A 15,342-nucleotide genomic window follows, 5' to 3' on the forward strand; every position below is an offset into this window, starting at 1 on the left:
AGCTTAAGAGAGGCCCATCTACCACCGAGAGAATGTTGGATCGCGACAGTTTCCCAACCTGGTATTTTATCTCGCGGTACATAGAGCGCCCGCCCTTCCCATATTGTCACGCAACCGGTACTGGCCGGGTTCAATGTTGCTTATCTTCGGTGATCTGGCGAGAACCGGTGTGTCAAGGTCATTGTGCCGTATATATATATGAGGAAGTACAGAAACGAGAAATTCTCCAAACCGCATCCAAACTGATTAAAACTGATATCGACACAACAGTTGAGTCAGCAGAGCCTAACAACTACAGTCCTGAAACTATCTATGGTACGATATATATATATATATATATATATATATATATATATATATATATATATATATATATATATATATTCGACGTGCTGATATTGTCATCATTTACTAAATCTTAAATGCGAATTGAACTGTTTATACCTGTCAACACACACACAACAACACACACATACACACACACACACACACATATATATATATATATATATATATATATATATATATATATATATATATATATATATATAGGTGTGAGGTGTTCAAAAGTCAAAACTAATGAAGACAACGAGGTTGTTAAATAGTGCTCAATAAAAAGAGCAAAATATTTTTATTATATGAGGTAAACAGTTACATATGGTCGCTACAAATACCTATCTGTTTCAGTCAAAGATACTTCATCAGCCGACCTGGAATCTCTCGACGCCAAAAAGAAATTTTCATTTTTCATTTTTCTTTTTTGCGTCGAGAGGTTCCAGGTCGCCTGATGAAGTCTCTTTGACTGAAACAGATGGCTATTTGTAGCGACCATATGTAACTGTTTAGCCCAAACAATAATATATATATGCATATATATATATGTATATGTATATATATATATATGTGTGTGTGTGTGAGAAAAATATTCTGGGTGAACATATTTCGATGTTCAATTAGATGCGACTTATTGAATTTACATTGTTTATATGATAAAATATTCGACGTGAGAATTATGAATTGTCTGTCTTTATGGTCGCGTTGCCGGAGCGGATATATATTGACTGGTAAAATATCAAGGCCTTTATCTCGACGATCAATAACCATTTTTCTTTTTCCCTCTAGACATGGTTGATTGGACGAAAATTGCTATACTTCATAGACAAGCATACGAAATAGTATAATATCTATTTCGTAATTAGAATACCCTGCGTTCTGTTGAATTCTTTAAGAGAAACGATATATTTAAATACGAGTATGCCTATTAATCCATATGGCACAATCACACTGTGACTGGACAGTACCAGATGGTGAACATTTTGATAACTCAGAGTATGTATATAGATTGAAGGTTAGGTCAGTTATCTTGCAGAACCTGTGTACTGGTGGAACGGACAAACATTAGCAGCTATATATAAAGATTATGGAAATTACCGAACTCGATCATCTCGACTGCGCTCGCCGTATTGTAATATAGTCGTTATATCAAAGAAACAGAAGAAAAGAAAACAGAACTCACTTTCTTATTTCGACGAACGCCTTTATATCTTATATCTGATATTTATAATAATGCATTTTATCTAAATATTTAAATAGTCTGTTTGTCCTTCACCGGCTGCGTGTGACTTTTCGTTTCGGCTGTGACGTCACTCACGTGTCACGCATCTCGAACCAGTGCTTTTCCAAACACGTCGAAGATACCTCTTTTTTCGCCGAACACGTTTCAAACACATGTCTCTCTGAACAATTTTGTCCGAACACGTATGCCCTTTTATTTATGCTATGACATCTTTCGCGTACCCGGCTTGGTGATTTTCATAGCTTTATGCGACTGTTGCTGCTCTTTTCTTCAACTGTTTAATTACAGAATTATGATAATGCTATATCTTCTTTATATATCATATTTTAGTTGCAGAAATTTCCATCTGGGTGAAAGTACGTACGTTTGCAACAATATATGCCACATACAAATTCATTACACCAAGACTTTATTAGCCACACTCTGATATAACTTTAGAACGACATTATGTATACATTTTGTCGTTATAATAAACTCTACATTCTATCTTAGGAGCAGCATCATTACAATCGCGCCATCTTTAAATGAAGTACATCCTATTTTTCCTTGTAAATCGTAAGTCCTCCTATCGTCCCCGTCATTACCGGGAAGGAATATACATCGTACCTTATATCTTCCTGGCACCCTTCATAACTGGATCTTACGCACATAGACCTACCATTATCTTTACTTTTCGTGATGAAAATATTATTATTTTTCCCTTCTAAATTTTCAGCAATTCTCATTAGCTGAGAGCTTACACATGGATTATTCCGAAATACCAATCTTAGTTCAAAAACGAACGTGCCAGATCTTTACAAACATCCCGGCTCTCAAGACACAAAACAATCGTTAAAAAATTAAGCTAACTACAAACATATTAACCGCTCATAATTAGAAATTAAAGTACTGAAGCACGTACGCACACATTAACGCACCTATGCAAACAGTAACACGGCGCAACTACCCTCCAACAAAAAAAACCCTGAAACAAAAAACAAAGCATTTATTAAGTCAGTTTTTTAATTTCTCGTATTCCGAGCGGCTTATCGAACTAATATCTGACCAAATACTCATCATGTTTGAAAAAAAAATAAACAAAAAAAAAAATAACATGCACTGGTAGCGATGCTTGATTTTTAACATTCCTATTGGAAGAAATGCGAAAAAATTAAACACTGGTACCATTTTATGTTATGGTTTTACTTCAGGTATATTTTTCTGTGGCATATTGTTTGGTTTAATGAACCGCTCAGAATGCTAATGCGTAAACGTAGATTTTTGTTTTTCTTTGGTACTTGTGCACTTTTGCAAACGTGCTGAAATAATAACGTTATCAATTTGAAAGCCATTCTGAACATGGGGAGGGAAGGGTGGGTGTTCTGTAACTATTCTGTGTTTCAGCATTGTATATACTATTATTTACAGTCGTGTTTCGGTTTTTGCGTGTTTGTGTGTGTGCGCTCGCTTACTGCCATTTTTAAAAGCATGTTTTATTTTTTCTTGATAAAATACTGTGCTTTCAACGAACAATTTACGGTTTTCATAAATATCATTCAAAAATATATAAAATATTAAGGAGAAATTACGTTTTTATAAGTATAAATAACGTTCTTCAAATACACTATAAATAATACACTATAAACATTGATGTTATAGTGCTCTTTTAAAATAAATATCTATTCGTCTACAATTTCTCCTAGCGGAAACTATCATTTAACTAAATCTATTTTAGGCTTTTCCTCGTCGGGTTACCAGGTTTTGATAAGCTTTGAACTAATTAGCACATTATGTTGTACTCACTATATAATACTGGCCGCCCAGTCATAAAAAAATCGCTTAAATAAGATATTTTAATTGATATGGATTTCGTATTTATTATTAGAAACATAATTGTTTAGTCATTATTATACTGTGCCCGGTATATAGTATTCATTTTAAAATTAGAAAATAAATATTACTTGGGTGTCATCACCCAGAATCGAAATCAAAACCCTTAGCCCTTCATCTGCATTAGTCGTTACTCTTTGACCTATTGTCAGACTGATAAAAATTAGCATAGTTATGTAATCCACCTCGCCCCGTAATACGACCCTGCATCTTCTTGGAAATTCACTTTGAAATATTGGTGACAGACAGACAAACAGACACAGTGAGTTTTATAATTTAACTTCATTTTAATAGCAATAAAAAAATCGTATTATGAGGAAAACTTGGCAGAATATATTAGAAAGGTATAATACAAAATATCAATTTATTAAATACTTCAAATAATAAATATATATAAATAAGCTACCGAACACTCTCAGTAAGCGTGGAGATTGGTATCTATTGGGTATTTCAAGATAGTCTTGTATCATTCGAATTGGTTTCTTAATGCCACACACCGTCAATATTTGCAACAAAGAGATGAAACTTTCAGATCATTTATGCAGGAATTTAAACATTATAACAATGCCATTTGCAATTTTCTCTGATCAGTTCGGGCCAAATAAAATTGAAGGTATTAATTTTGGAATGTTCTTCGTATATGTTTAGAGTGGCTTAGACAGATGGGTCGAGAAAAAAAGAGAATATTGAAATTAACATTCTGATAAATCTTATTTAGTTTAAGGTTTACGTTGGAAAGCACAGTCAACTGTCGCATGATTTTAGTTCAGACACGAAATCTTTAAATTTTAAGTAAGGATTATAATGAGACTTCAGATTCCCAGTGTTTGTATAGGCTAACAGTGAAACTGATTTTATTGTTTGAACGGTAAATAGCTCCAAAACCACGTAGATACAGAATCAATGCTTGGAACTACGAAATAAAACTCGATTAAACTCTGCCATCTACATAAACTCATTTTTCTTCTTCCGTTTTCATTCGAGTTTTTCTGATGTGATACTCGTCTCTCACTAGCAAGTGTACCGTATTAATGTTCAACTTTTCCTCACTGGATAAAGATAGTGTCATGTCGGTAGCATAAGAACCATGTCACTTAAAACTCCTTCTTGTAGTGTAATATACAAATCTTTCACCAAGGTGTATTATAACCGAAACTCAGCTCACAAGATTCTGGTTTAAATATAAGAGTGATGAGCACCAGGATTCATCGCCCTCTAGTCTTCTATGACTTTAAGTGTGAAGGGCATAAAGTCAATAAATGGATGAAATGCATCAGAAACTTCGACAAAATGACTTAGCATTAGTCAACAGAAAATGTCTGAATCTGCTGTACAGCAATGCCCGATAGCACATTGCTAAATTGACCCTGAATAAGTTGAACGAATTGGACTACGAAACTGTGTCTCATCCGACATGCTCTCCAAACCTTCTACCTACTGAATATAATATTTTCAAGCATATTGACAACTTTTTGCATTAAAAATGTTTCTAAAGCCTTCAGCGACTTCATCGCCACCAGAACGCAAGAATTTTCTTTATCTTACTAGCATTAATCACCTTGTTTTACGTCGTAAAAGTATGTTGATTCTGACTCTAAAAGTTAAATTCTGCAATAATTTTCTTGTCAACCTGATAATATAATTATTGTGTTTACTCTTAATAATATTTATGGAGATCCAACTTCTCATGTAATTATTATCTATTCTGGAAAACTAACAAAAATATTGCTGTTTTAAATTTCAGCGAATTAAAATCGCACTCCAACAGATATTTCATGAGGAAATAACACACATTATGCAAGATGTTGCTTTGTTGAAACTTAACTTGATAGTTGTTTACTAGAATATGTAATACTTTTTATTTTATTATAGTCATTAAAAATATTTATTTTTATATTTTTATATACATATATACAGACGTGTATATACAAACTTCCCCAAAATTTCTGGCCCTGATGGAAGGGATACTAAAACTCGATACGTTGGTCTCAAATGATCTGAAATAACAGCTATGAGAGACTTGATACTAAATAGTTCTCATATGTAATATCTCCTCTCTTTTGGAAATAGGGTACGATTATGAATATTTCCAGTATAAAATAATCCTATTGTACTATGAAATGTATTCATGTATGTAAACCATACAGTGAAGATATAGCATATCAGAAATATTTGGAATCAATTCTCCCCTTGTTGTAATCTCATATCATTTGAAACCATAGCAGCAAGTTTTAGTCTCCCCTCCATTAAGGACAGAAGTTTGGTGCAAATATCATATATTTTATAATTCATATGCAAAACTAGGAAAACAAATGACTATGATTGAAATATTAGAAAAGGTTCAGTATCTTTACACCCACAAAATAATCTTTTAAAATTACAACTATTATAGGTTTCCAAAGATGCTGAACACGAAAACAAGTTAAAATCCGAGGAAAAGAGTAGTTTCTCTGATATGAATAAATTATATTTTTTTTAAAGTAGGGGGTTCACTTTTCTATATTAATTTAAGGTAAAATAAACACCCAATTTATAGCGAAGGTGGTCTTAACGTTGATGTTCATTTTAAGTTAAATTAATATAGAAAAGTGATCCCCACTTGTTTAAACAATAATGTGCGACCTTAAAGACAAATGTCACATAACCCACTACACAATTAAGTCATTATATTTGCAATAAACCTTCATTTGTTCAATTCTAACTAATAGTCGCCGGGATTTCGATCTGATAAAATTGACAAAAAAAGCCGTATATCTGTACATATTAATATAGACATATCTATGTCGTTGCCAAATTGAATGTTGGAATGCTTACATCTTTGATTCTATGGGACCAGACTGCATTAAAATTTGCAGGGTTTAAGAAGATTATAATACTATTCCAAGGTTAAAAATTTTATAACAATGGTAAAACATAAACCCATATTTTCAAACCAATAAAATATGCCCAATTTGCATACATCTGTATATAGTGTTCTAGAAGGCTAGTTTTCGTTCTGCTGATGCAATTGTCTGTCGGGGCCTTGCCAGGCCACTAATGTGTACGTGTGTGTGTTTGTTTATGCGTGTGCATCTGTATGTATAATTTAAACTTAAATTATTCTGACTATGTATATATCTAACCATCTATCTATGCTTTTCATTATTTTAATACTTATTATTATCTATTATATAAACTCATCATACGTCTATCTATTTCATTTTCCCTGGAAAAAAGTTCTGGAACTTCTATACCCTTTAAAAACTTTCCAAGTTACAAATCCTTACGGCATGAAGTTGTTTAGAGAAAAATTATGTTTGCTCATTACTCATCTATAAATTTTAACATTTTCAATAATAAAAATTTGATAGTTTGACATACATGGGTTTATGTTGTCTGTAATCGCAAGTAAAACCGTTGTCCTTCTATATTTTATTTTCACAGTTTCTAATGTGAAGAGAAAGAGAGAGACAGAGAGAGACAGAGAGAGACAGAGAGAGACAGAGAGATAAAGAGAGATAGGAGAGAGAGAGAGAGAGAGAGAGAGAAGTTGTTCAAAATCGGGTTAGTAAGCTTTTTGAATTCTTAACTTTCTCACCCATGTTTCTGAGATAAGTTAGGTTGAAGACGGACAGTTTGCAGGATATCATTTACATTGTAAGAAATGAATATTGATCGGCTTCTATAAAATGTTATTCTTCACATTAATAAATCATTTCTTTTCGAAGAATTATTTGTAAGAATCAATAATTATATTTGCCAAACACAACCCGTTTTCCTAAGAAAAGTCCCTGTTTAGGTCAGTTACTTCCGGGAGCAATGAAGTCGATAATAAATAATGTGATAATATGAAAAATAAAAGTTTTAGGCAAACACCTGTATTATTGACGTTGTTTGTGCTATCGATAATATATATATATATATATATATATATATATATATATATATATAGTAAGTTATAAAAATATATATGGCAATTAAGCAATTTATGTGATTAAATGAAGTAGCTATATATATGTATATATATGCCGTTTATATATAATATATATATATATATGTGTGTGTATATATATATGTGTGTGTATATACATAATATTCATTTGTTTTACATAAACATTAATATATCGCTATACAGTCATAAACTGCAAAAGTTAATGGAAGTCTCCCATAAAATAGAAAGTATTACAAAAGATTCGATGGACGTAAAAGCTGGAAATGTACAGTTAAAAAAGCAAACTGAAAATTAAAAAACACGTTAAAAATTAAACACAAGTTAAGCAAAAATGACACACACATTGACAAATAATTAAAAAAAGCACATGAAGAAAACGTTTAACATGTAAAAAAAGGCACAAATGTACCTATTGCAGAAAAAATTAAATACAAAACCGAATGTGTTTGGCGGAGACAGAACAATATCGAATAAGGGTTGCGAAAATATGTGATTATACACATTCATGAAAAAGAAATAAAAATGACACTCGAGTCAGGTTCAAACCTTTCGATAGTAAATTTTACATTCCCGGAATAAATTGAATAAACACGCAGAACTACAAAAGCCGCTAACGGTATGGAAATTTCCCTCCAGAGTGAGTTTTAACGAACGTCATACTATTGGAAAACGAAAAATTAAACGATTATATATTGAGTAATACCACTTAACTACATGGGTCGAATTGGATTCATGAATTTTGATTATGGAATACGCCAATCACTTATGTATTGAACGAATTTTAATATAAAATACAATTGCTTCGTATTAACAGACCATCGTCATGGCAGTTGCTGAGTGAATCGTCAGTGACACCCAAACCACTTATAACTCGAAGGTGATTTTTCAAGCCAGCAGTTGACTTGCACAGTCTGTCACATATATTGAAGAGAAACATGAGTGTTTAAACTTGTTTCACTTCTGCCTCCGCTTTTCTGTGCTTTCTGACCACAGCGTGTGTTTTTTTGTGGTAGTATATAATATTTGGGATTTATCAACATTCTAGCTCCTATTGCTTAAAAACTTATCTGTATTTAAAGCAAAGTAAATTGTTTCATATTATTAAAATCAGTTCTTATTCTCTAGATAATACTTACCTATTTTACGTCTTTTTAAAAATTATTATCGCTTATATTTGCATTCATATTTCAAACAAAACTTAAATCATTTATCCATGAAGGCTACATTATTGCCCCATTGAATACTGTACACGCAATAACCCTTATCCTCGAGTGGCCTACGGGCCTTGATAAATGGTGACTTCCATGTAAAAAAAAAACTTTAACGGAACTTATGCCTTTTTAGGGTACATACTTCTTACTATCTTGACAAAAACAAAATCCCACACATTTAATGTTGAGATCCGTGGATGCCGGAAAGTTTTCTACTTTCGTAGCCCCTTCATTCAGATTGTAAGACTTTGGAATTCCTTTCCCGTTCACTGCTTCCTTTACTGTACTACAATGCAGAAATTTCAATGTAACGAAATCACATATCTCACTCATCTTCGTCAATAGTCCTCTATAAATGTGACCCAACTTGTAGTTTCTTTCGTCCAAGTACCAATATACAATTTGGGGATTATTGAAAGCGAAAAAGTCAAAGATGGCGGCAAAAACTTTATTAATTATACATATTCGATTTGGAAAAATTTATTTTAAAATTCGTTAAATCTAAATAATTATTATCAAATGAGATCAGTTCATTCGTAATTACAATTTCGCAGTTCATATTTTCTATTTGTAAAATTTTGTAATTTCAAAATAAACATACGAGAGAGAGAAAGAAAAAGAGACAAAAATTATTTTATTTTAAAATAAAGGGGAAGTAAAAAGGATTAGCATTTTATTTTTTCTTTTAAATGCTAATAGTCTTCACTATTTCCGTAGCAAAAGATACTTGTTTTTATTTGGTGTATTCAATATATATCGGAGAGTATTATTATTAAAACAATTTGTACTTTGCTATTTTTTCTGTTTTCATGTTCGTAACCGAATCATTGATCATGGTATTTTGTAATCCTAATGACTTCCCTTGATTTCTAAACAAACATGGAAATTGAAAAGAGTTTATACAGGACAGAAAAAATATTGAAGGAAAAAAATTGTTTTAACTCTCTTCAGATTATTTAAAAAGAGAGAATAAGAGAATGATATAAATAAAAAAGCGAAGGTTAAAAACAAATGACGGTTTGAAAGAAAGATACGGGAAAATCAAGCTAAAATTATATAATGAAAATAAAAAGTAAAAGAAAAAAAATATTTAAGGAAAGAAAGATGAAGCTCAGCGTGTACAAACACCTAACATTCCGAACTTGAATTTAAACAAGTCTTAAATCAAATAAAATAAATATTTCCGAGTAGCGCCATATAAAGACAGTTAGTATACAAGTTAGAAGGAACGTTGCCACGCAGTGAATATATATACTTAAATATAAGCTTGATATTTTGCTATGAGGACGTCTGGCCCAAGGGAATTTACAATTGAATATTAGTGATCGATATTGACTTCTGATGTTTTCCTACGGCACTTCGCTGTCTTGTCTAGATTTTCTGCCTAGTGTATCACAAATATCACCTCGAATACGCCAGAAGCACTCAACAAGATTATCAGTATTTCTCCTATTATCAGAAAGTACACTGGTTTGCTTTCATTGCCCAGAAAATAAACACATACTAATACTACAAAAAATAATGGTAATATGATAATAATAATAATAATAATAATAATAATAATAATAATAATAATAACAAGAAAATGAGGAATACGGTTTCTTTATTGATATATATATATATATATGTATATATATATATATATATATATACGAGGGGCGTGCAATAAGTAATGTCCCTGACCCACTTCCATAGAAGTAGAGCGACGAAACTTGGCACAGTTATTAGTCTTTCTCTACATAGGAACCACTCAGAGTTATGCATTTCTCCCATCGTTTGATGCAGCTCTGGGGATCGTTTTTGTAGAATACCCCAGGTTGGTCCTCCAGCCACGACGTAACTTCAGAAATCAAGGCTACATCATATGGGAAACGCGTTCCTTTCAAAAACAACTTCATGGCTGGGAAGAGGTGAAAGTTAGAGGGTGCAAGGTTAGGAGAGTAGGGAAGATTGGGGAGGATTCTATAACCACCCGCTCGTGCTTCTGATCTGGTGACATGCGAGTTGTGAACCGAAGCATTGTCCTGCAGGAGGAGGGTAACTTTGATGATCTTGCCCCGCCTCTTGATTTTGATAGCTTCCCTCAATTCCCTAAAAGATGAAGCATAAATGGCTCCTGTAATTGTGGTACCCTTTGCCATGAAATCTGTCATCACTACTTCGTCCTGGTCCCAGATTACTATGAGCATGGTCTTGCCAGTGGAGGGCTGCATCCTTGTCTTCTTTGGAGGTGGTGAATTCAAGTGCTTCCACTGCAGTAACTGGGCTTTTTTCTCTGGATCATAGTGAAGCTTGTCCGAAGGGAAACCAGAAAAGATCAGAAAGATAGGCGTAGTTATTACATCATGGTTATGGTCGAGCCGACCAATTCAGGTGCCACTGTTCCGGATGCACTGGTGACCTACGATAAAAACTGTTATGCCCCAGAAACTAAGAGAAAGAGACAGTGGAAGCACCTTGGCTCGCCCAGATCCAAGAAGGCAAGGCAGAACAAATTCACCAGAAACTTACGATGGTTTCTTTTTCACAGCACAATCATGATCTACATGCACTGACTTCCCACTACACAGACAGTCAACAAGGAATACTAAATGATTTCAGGAAGGGATTCCGCCGGAAGTGGTCAGCTCTCGATTCAGTGGCATACCCACCGGACAATGCATCAGTCCAAAACTCCATCGTTGTCGCAGACTATTCGACCTAGCTGGGCATCAAGACAGTTCGCCACCCTTCCTATAGTCCACACCTTGCTTTCTATGACTTTTGGTTATTTCCTAAGCCCAAGGAAATCCTTAGCGGCTGTTGTCTCATAAACAACAAAACAATTATGGGAAGGTGGAGTATACGTTGATTTTTATTTAATCCCGGGTAACGTCAGGTCTCAATGCTGGTATAATTATACGATATATCTACACATAATATTTTTGTATGTAGCTATATGTATAAATATATAAACATATGTACATATATTTTATACGCGTATACTTATGTTCATATATCAATGAACATCATATAATTGGCGATGCCACAACAAACATATGACAAATATTTACTCTGAATCATGAACCTTGAATAAACTTGTGACAACGAAATAAACAGTCGAGTTTGATGAATCCCTTTAGATTCTTTATTCACTTTTTAAATGAGAAAATATGATTAATGACCAAACAATAAACAACCTTTTTATGTAAAAATATATCTTTTTCAACCGTCGATTTACCACATCGCCTCACGATGCATTTTGTAAACTTTTCCAGAATTTATCATCTATTACAAATACATTAGCACCCCCACTTCGGATTTAACACCAAATTTATCTAACAACACACTATAATAATACATGCAGGAACAAATATAATTAATTTAAGAAATCCAAAATGATATATGCTCCGTTCTCTTCTGTAAATTCAGATTTTTTTACATGTAAAGATAGAAAGCAATCGTTCGCCTCATTTGAGGCTTTTTTCAGGCGATTTTTTATTAATCTTTTCAGAATCCTCTTGGAGGTGTAAAGATCTTTTCTTTTGGGAAGTTAAACGTCCAGCCTTTTTTTAATGTCTGGAGTTTTATTACAAATATTCTAAGCTAATTTTAAATACAGCAACCGATCATTTATCGCATTACGTATGAAAGAAAAACCGCCATTCAAAAATACTTAATTGACATGATTTTCCTTGTGACGCTAATAGTGGCGTTCGGTATACAACTTGATAAGATCTCTCCTGGAAAGGAACTAGTTCGTTGTCTTACGACTAATCGACTTGTGAGATTCGGCTACTATTGATTATTTTCTATAGTTATTTTTGTTGTTTATTTAAAAATAATTCAACAAAGAATCGAAAACGTTCGTGATACATATGAAATATGGTGTATTAATATTTTATTTTGACATAAGTAAGATAATCTGAAAAGTTTAATAATTATTTATAATTATGGTATAATAAAGCATAAAAACATTTATTTTTAAGGTGGGCTTACATGACAGAATGAAGCCTCAACCACGGGTAACATATGTATTAGTGACATGAGAAGGGCACGGGGGAGACAACTGAAGCAGCAAAATTAAAGCTGCCTTCCAAGACACCATATATTAAAATGTAGGCCAATTTGAGTCTCTAATATTGGTTTGAAAATATAGGTGGTTTCTTATCAATTGCCATGAAATTGTAACCACAGAATACTATTATAATCTTCAAAAAACCTACAAATTTACTTGTAGTTTAGTCCCATATAATAAAATATATGAGCATATACTCATATATATATATATATATATATATATATATATATATATATACCAATTTTTTGTCACTTTTATAAGTTCTAAATCTGATCGATTATTGATCAGAATTTAACAGATGAATGCTAGTTGGAAAAGTATTGGCCTAAATTGTGTAGTGGGCTCTGTGACATATGCGTTTAACGTCGCACATTAAAAAACTCATCCAGCATCCAGAAATTGTTTGGGAATTTTTACAGCGATAAAATGTTTCAATCAATCATTTTTTCCCTAGTGTTGCATATGCATTACAAAATATCTAAAAGTCTCCCAAAACATCCCGCCTTGTTCGAGTGGAGACGTAAACTTGCTGCTATGGTGCCAAATGATCCGAAATAACAGCAAGAGGACACTTGATTCCAAATATTTCTCAAATGTTATATCTATCCTCTTTGGTTTTAAAACTTAAAGAAAATTCTATCGTGTATTAGAATTATTTTGTACTGGAGATGTTCATTATCGTACCTTATTTCCAAAAGAGGGGATATATAACGTATAAAATATATTTGGAATAAAGTCGACTCTTGTTGTTATTTCAGACCATTTAAAACCATAGTAACAACTTTTATTCTCCGCTTCATCAAGGCTAGAGGTTTGGGGGAAAGCTATATATATATATATATATATATATATATATATATATATATATATATATATATATATATATATATATATATATAGGTATATCCTTCTCTCTCTCACTCTGTCTCTCAATATATATATATATATACATATATATGTGACTACTTCATTTAATCACATAAATTAATATACGAAAGTATAAATTCATACGTAAACTAAAAGTATTTACTTAAACAGTGCTCAATATGTAGGATGAACTAGATAGTAAATTATAAAATATATATGGCAATTAAACTACACAGAATATTCCGCATTCCATCCACGCGTGGACTAACCGCGGAATATTCTGAGTAGTGTAATTGCCATATACATTTCATAACTTACTATGTACGCAGAATATTCTGTATAACTTAATTGCCATATATATATATATATATATATATATATATATATATTAAGTAATGTGATTGATAATTTAAAATTTAAAAATCAAATTATAATTAAATTACAAATCTGTTTCATAAGAAGGAACAATAACAAAATCAATTATCTGTACGATCGTTTCGGAAAACAATGCTTTTTATTGTGGTATACATCAAGTTATGTACAATAATTACATATAGTTTTTTAATAAGCAAGGTCTCCTCGTCAGCAAATTTTGAAGGGTTTTTATTGAATTTAAAAGACACCATAAATAAACCTAGCATTAAAAGTTAGGCAGATGCATTTTTTAATTTTTCGCTTTTTGAAATCAGGAACTATAGTTAAAATACTCATTTAGATGTTTGTTATAGCTTTTTATCTTATCTATAGCAAACATCTAAATGAGTATTTTAACCATAGTTCCTGATTTCAAAAAGCGAAAAATTAAAAGATTCATCTGCCTTACTTTTAATGCTAGGTTTATTTATGGTGTCTTTTAAATTCAATAAAAACCCTTCAAAATTTGCTGACGAGGAGACCTTGCTTATTAAAAAACTATATGTAATTATTGTTCATAACTTGATGTATACCACAATAAAAAGCATTGTTTTCCGAAACGATCGTACAGATAATTGATTTTGTTATTGTTCCTTCTTATGAAACGGATTTTTAATTTAATTATAATTTGATTTTTAAATTTTAAATTATCAATCACATTACTTAATATTGAATTAGCTCTAGGACATTTAACTATCGAGCTTATTATATATCTAAATTACAACGAGCACTTTCTATTTCCTGTATTTTAATTAAACTAGTAATTTCACTGTTACATTAAAATACACTCAGCTCTTTAGACTATTGTTCTAATCTCCTTTAAATTATATATATATATATATATACATATATATATTAGATAATCAGATATGTAGACCTTTATGACACATTCAACCATGTTTTAGACGTAAGCTTTCAACGTTTGTTTATTCTCTTCTGAGGAAACTAAATTCGACTAAATAAAGACTACATCTATAACCTCTTATAACTATCATTTGTGTTCCAATATTCAAAACAATCGATAATGTAGTTGAAATCGGAATGCTTTCACACATGTATGAACACAGATACATACATGACTTCGTGTTGATCGCAATAGCAACATAGAAATATACAATAATCACAATTATTCCAGCTACTACTACTACTACTACTACTACTACTACTACTGAAACAACATTTATTATTATTACTAGAAGTTCCCAAATAGTCCATCATCACCAGCAGCAATCTGTGCTTTTCTCTGCTGTAATAGTGACATAAAGTTCTCCCCACCTATCGATAGCCGGGGCAAATACATTTGCATTATCGCAATAGCTGTTTACCCTAATTTATTTGCTGGCACCGACCATTGGTCCTCACTAGAATCTAAGTTCCAATAAACTCCCCCAAGGTTTGAGTCAACTTCGTATGC

The sequence above is a fragment of the Euprymna scolopes genome, chromosome 21 (genome assembly GCF_053919585.1).
Source record: "Euprymna scolopes isolate OS-2025 chromosome 21, ASM5391958v1, whole genome shotgun sequence".
NCBI classification, from domain to species: domain Eukaryota; kingdom Metazoa; phylum Mollusca; class Cephalopoda; order Sepiida; family Sepiolidae; genus Euprymna; species Euprymna scolopes.